Source organism: Rattus norvegicus, chromosome 8 (assembly GCF_036323735.1).
Source record: "Rattus norvegicus strain BN/NHsdMcwi chromosome 8, GRCr8, whole genome shotgun sequence".
In the NCBI taxonomy this organism is placed as follows: Eukaryota; Metazoa; Chordata; class Mammalia; order Rodentia; family Muridae; genus Rattus; species Rattus norvegicus.
Window position 1 is genome coordinate 16,879,123 of NC_086026.1, and position 6,069 is coordinate 16,885,191.

The 6,069-nt window shown below is 39.7% G+C and overlaps 1 pseudogene; it reads left to right on the plus strand.

Moving 5' to 3' along the window:
• The first annotated feature begins 3,119 nt into the window (after positions 1-3,119).
• On the plus strand, positions 3,120-3,757 carry Hnrnpl-ps1 (heterogeneous nuclear ribonucleoprotein L, pseudogene 1; annotated as a pseudogene).
• The last annotated feature ends 2,312 nt before the right edge of the window (positions 3,758-6,069 follow it).

Below are 6,069 nucleotides of genomic sequence, written 5' to 3' on the forward strand. Positions count from 1 at the left end.
AGGTCTTCAGCTGTTCCTGTGGGCCTGTGTCTTGAGTTCACCAGGCAGGTCTCTTGCAGCAGAAAAGTTGGTCTTACCTGTGGTCCAGAGGCTCAAGTTTGCTCGCGGGGTGCTGCCCACGAGCTTTCTGCGGCAGCAGCAACCAGGAAGATCTGCGCCGCCCTTTCCTGGAGCTTCAGTGCACCAGGGTTCCAGATGGCGTTTGGTGTTTTCCTCTGGCATCCAAGATGTGTGTGCGGAGTGCAGTCTCTTCTGGTTTCCCAGGCGTGTCTGCCTCTCTGAAGGTTTAGCTCTCCCTCCCACAGGATTTGGGTGCAGAGAACTGTTTATCCAGTCTGTTACCTTCAGGTTCCAGCGGTGTCTCAGGCGCAGGGATCCTGCCGCTCCTGGGCCCTCCCTCACGGGAACCCAGAGGCCTTATACATTTTCCTCTTGGGCCAGGCATGTGGGCAGGGGTGGGCAGTGTTGGTGGTCTCTTTCGCTCTGCAGCCTCAGGAGTGCCCACCTGACCGGGTGGTGAGGTCTCTCTCCCACGGGGTCTGGGAGCAGAGAGCTGCTGCGGGCCTGGATCCGCGGGTGTGGGACTCCCGGTAAACACAGGACGTGCCCGGTCCTAGAGGAATTCTGCCTCTGTGTGTCCCGAGTTCACGAGGCAGGTCTCTTGCAACAGAAAAGTTGGTCTTACCTGTGGTCCTGAGGCTCAAGTTTGTTTGCGGGGTGCTGCCCATGAGCTCTCTGCGGCAGCAGCAACCAGGAAGCGGTATTTCTTATATATGTAGAAAATCAATAGGATATGAGACTCTGATGTGTAGATGCTGAAATGTCAAGTGAAGGTGACCTTTTATTGAAGCTAATACAACAGAAGAGTTATCACCAAAGCTCAGATTGTTCTTAATACTTAATACATTTGTGTCTTGTTTAAATTTTATACCTATATCTTTAAAAAGTCTAGTTTTTTAGTTTTCCTTAGTTAATTACACAAGAGGGAAAACTATGAATTGTATAAACTATTATAATTTAAAATTTAATTTGGATTCAGAAATGTGGGAGCAAGGTCCCAAGACATATTTATAGGTTAGAGCTTTGTATAATGTCTGACTCTTAAAATTCATTTTTACATTATGGATAGTAGGAATATATTAAATGCCCTTCTATGACAACAGTACTCAAGAAAATATGTAGGAAGTTATAGCAAAAGTATACCATAATTCATCATTTTAGGAGAATCATAACAATTGTTTAATATCTATTTGCAGTTAAATGTTAGTAACAATTTCTCAAAATTGACTTACTACTGTTGTCAAAAGAGCAGAGATGCAGGTGGCCATGATGACAAGCGACTACTAGATCAGAAATTGCATGGAAATATCAAGTGAAAAATGTCAGAAGATAGAACAGGATACAATGAGAACTGTTTTTATTGTTCTTCTGTTTTATATAGCATCTTTAAATTCAAAGAAAGCTGGATGCTTTGCAGAATAATCTTGTCACTGCTTCATATTCATTTTTGCATTGGTTTTCATTCTATATCCTTTACTTTCTATATTTAAATTTGAATAAACATCTAAAGCAAGTGTGATAGCATGAGGGGAACCATCCAATCTTCAATGATGGAAGTAATCTGGTCAGCTAAATTGCTTAATGAATCATGTTAAATTATACACTCAACAGTTCAAGTTTTTTGTTCCTTAATCATTTAACACTATCGAATAACTCTAGGCAAAAACTTAGGTTCTAAGAAAGTTTTAAGTAATATACTAAAGGGTTGATTTGTTATTTTCTTGTGCATGAATAGTGTTATACATAAAATTAAAACCATCCAAAGTATGTGCATATAAAATATAAAATAAGTGAACCATTTGGGATTTTAAAGATGTAGCTCAGTGGTCAGGTACCTGACAAAATGTGTGAGGTGCAGAGTTTATCTATTTGGTGCTTCTCTTTACTATATATTTCAAAGTTTGGAACTGTCATGCATTGCAGAAAATGTTGTACATATTGACACAAATAGCTGTTTCTGTTAAAAATATGCATTTTTCTTTACAAATTGTTGCATTTTCACATGAAAATGTTTGTTAGGTCAGTAATGTAATTATTCTTTAGGAGTTGGGATGAGAATTAAAGAGAAGAAAAATCAATGTTGGTTGATATCCACGGGAGCCTGCACTTTTCTGAGGAGAAACTGAGGAGTGAATTTGAGGGAAGGATAGAGTTAGGTGGAGCAAGACAGGGAGGAGAAGAGGGAGGAAAAACTAATGTCAGGATATAAAAAGGAAGAAAGAAAACAAATATATTTATATTAAAAAGTCCATGTTTTTTAAATGACTTATCTACTGCCATGTTCCCAAATACAGACACATAAACATGTTTATTAACATGATTATATGAAAATTAGCATTTAGAACTTAAAAAATATATTTTACAATCCAATGGATGGAGGATAGTTTGGGAAGACCAGAGAAAGCATCATAAACTATTCATTTATAAATAAAACATGTTCCTTGGTATGAAAGTGGAGAGAGGTTCTTTAAAGAGAGGAAAAGCTGAATGTAAGAGCAGCATCTCAGTACTTAAGAATCAGGGAGATGTTGTGCTTCTCAGAGGTGATAGCACAAGTCTTTCATTCCAGCACTTGGGAAAAGCAGGCAGACTCTGAGTTGGAGGCCAGCATGGTCTACAGAGTTCTACGACAACCAGGAATACATTGAGAAACCCTGCCTCAAACAAACAAACGAACGAACAAACAAACAAACAAACAAAAAATAGTGATAAAAGGCAACTTCATAGCAGCATCTATAGCATTCTAGTGTATTATAGAAGCTTTGGGTTAATATTAAACAAGCATACACTGAGATCAAGAGAGCACAGACTTTTCTCTGGGGACTATTGGAAAAGGTTCGTCACTGTCATCTAGCATAACAGAAGAGCGGTAAAGCATGGTTAAGACACTATCTCCAGTTGTCTACACACAAACAACCACATACCACACACCAGAATGAACAAGTCATGCGTACTTATTCACTCATCAAACTACAGTCATAAAAGCTAAAGAAACTATAACAGGCAATAACCATATAGATTGGGGTCACCACTGGGGCCCAAATCGCTATGGCTCCAGTATGGTCATCTCCCCCACCCTCCCCCACCATCCCTATGTCTGTGTCTTGGATCAATCTAAGATAAACTGTGGTCGAGTCTTCAATATCTTCTGCTTGTATGGAAATGTGGAGGAGGTGAAATTTATGAAAAGCAAGCCATGGGCCGCCGTGGTGAAGATGGCTTTGGCTATGCTGTGGACCGAGCCATTGGTCACATCAACAACTTCTTGTTTGGGCAGAAGATGAATGCCAAGCAACCAGCTATTATGCCTGGTCAGTCAAATGGGCTAGAAGATGAATCCCGCAATTAGGAAGACTTCAGGGATTCATGGAACAATCGGTTCTCCACTCCACAGCAGGCAGGTAAGAACAGCATCCAGAACCCTAGCAATGTACTGCACTTCTTCAATGCTCCCCTGGAATGACTGAGGAGAACCTCTTTGAGATCTGCAATGAGCTGGGAGTGAAGCGGCCAACCTCTGTGAAAAGTATCTTCAGGCAAAAGCGAGCATAGTTCTTCTGGGCTCCTGGAGTGGGACTCCAAGAGTGATGCCCTGGGGACTTTGGACTTCCTGAACCATTACCAAATGAAAAACCCAAACGACCCATACCCATACACTCTGAAGTTGTGCTTCTCCACCGTACAGCATGCCTCCTAATTAGCTGCTGGGAAGGAAGAATCCATTGAGCAGGAAGATGTTTCTTTCCTTTATGCTGTTGGTTTCTCTGTTTTGTCTTTATTTTTGCAGTCCTTTTATTCCTTTCAAATGCTAGGTCAATAGAGGCTTAACCACAACAAATGCTGGAACTCTGGAGAGGGGAGGGGAACTGGTATCTCTCAGGATTAACTTTCACTTTTTAAAATGACTGTATGTGTGATTCTTTTTTTTCCTGTTCATACATTTGTGCTACCCATGTATCTTGGCACATTTCAATAAAATTGTTTGAAAAAAAAACATATAGATCCTCCCCTAGCAATTAATTCTAAAAATTAAATGTATATGTTCAATGCAGAAAGACAGCTGGTAAACTGGTAACACAGGAGAATACAGGACAGGACAAGCACCACTACTGAATTAAATATTGAAATCATAACCACAGAGTAATTCAATATTGATGACTGGAGTATTTAAACTATAGTGCTGGTGGCTGTGTACATTCAACTGCAGAACTGTGTACATGATCACATGCAGGACTTATTATTATAGGACAGTAACTAGAAGGATTAACTCCCAGTGGTTAAGCTGGGTAGTTTTATGTGGGAAGTGGAGAAGAGGATACGAGAAGAGATTTGTTTTCTTGTTGGAATTGTTCCTTTGGGAACTCAAACCATTTCTCCATATGATAGTTCTCCTTGACAATCCAGAAGAGCAAAAGACTATTAATATTCTCCACAAAGTTATACTGAGGATGAGGTAAAGAAATCAAATGCTAAACGAGATGCTCAATCTGCTCTACGGGACCGAGAGCACCTCAAAACAAGCAAACAAAAATGAATGCAAATTTAAAGTACCTTAATTTTAAAAATAAAGTTGATGCTGCAGAGCCAGCTCAAGGGTTGAAAGCACCCACCGCTGTTGTAGAGAAAGTGGATTTGGTTCTGGAACACATATGGCTAACAGAGTGTTGCGTGGCTCACAAAGGTTGGGTCTCACTTCAGGAGATCAGATACCCTTTTCTCATCACCGTGGGCACCGGGCATGCACAGGCATCCAGACAAAACATTCATACTTTGTAGTTTTTCATTCCTTGTTTATAATAACATTTTGACATTTAGGCAACATTTCTAGATAAGACTGGAGACTTTGAAGTGATGCATTAGCATCACAGAAATGTGAAAAACCTGAAAAGTCTTGCCAAGCAAAGGAAACTGGGACTGGGGGTTTGCACGACAGCAGTATAGACTCACGGTTGATAAGGGAAGAGCAAAGAGTGATACGGTTCCTCACCCCACTTTGTCTGTCTAATGTACTTCCAGAATACTTCAGCTCTGTAAGTATTTGCTGATAAAATTTGCAATAGGTTTTTAAAGCAACTCATATTTGTGTCCCACATTTTGTCTGTTGGAAGTCGAGCCAAAACCTACCTCCGAGCTACATGCATGGAATAATTTCACTTTGACATCTTTTCTCCTTATGCTTGGGTATTATTTTCTCCTGGAATTGAAACACTTTGCAGACATTATCCAATTAAACCTCACAAATTTTGCTTTGAGGTAGACAGGAGTAATGGTTAATCATATGCCCTTCTAAATTTATATCTCCACTGAGAGCTGTAGAGGGCTTAGAAAAACTGATAGCTTATAATTATCTTTCTTGGGTTTTAGGGGGCACATTCTCATACAGTGGGGTGGCCTCCATTAAATCCATATAATAGCAATAGAAAGGAAAATGCTTAGAAATGGCATAACAATTTAAAAATATGAGCTTCAGTTCATACTGTGAGAGCTAATTGGTAGAGAGGACTTTAGCATTATTGCTTGATATTAGAGTAGATTTAGGCCATTTGCATGGTATTTTCTGTTTAATTTTAATGCAAATATAGAAACATGCACACAACTCACATGGAATCCATTCCGATTTATTGGAAAATGCAGGACCTAAGAAAATTTAAAGTTGTATTATATTTTTTCTCACAATTTGAAAGGGCATGCTACTTTTATAAGTCTTACACTTTCATATGTATCTTGGGAATGCATAGCCAGCTATTTAATAGTATACATTTTAACAATGCTTTATTTTTTGTTGATAGCTTCACTCAATGTTCTTTGTTTCTTCTTTTTTCCTTCCTTCCTTCCTTCCTTCCTTCCTTCCTTCCTCTTTCCTCTGTTTTCTTTCGTCTTCTCTCATATATTACTGCAGTTTTCCCTCCCTAAGCTCTCCCCAGGCCATATACTCCTCCCTCTAACATGTTTTCTCCTCCAGACCAACCCTTTTTCCTTTACTCTCCAGAAAGATAAAGACCCCAAAGG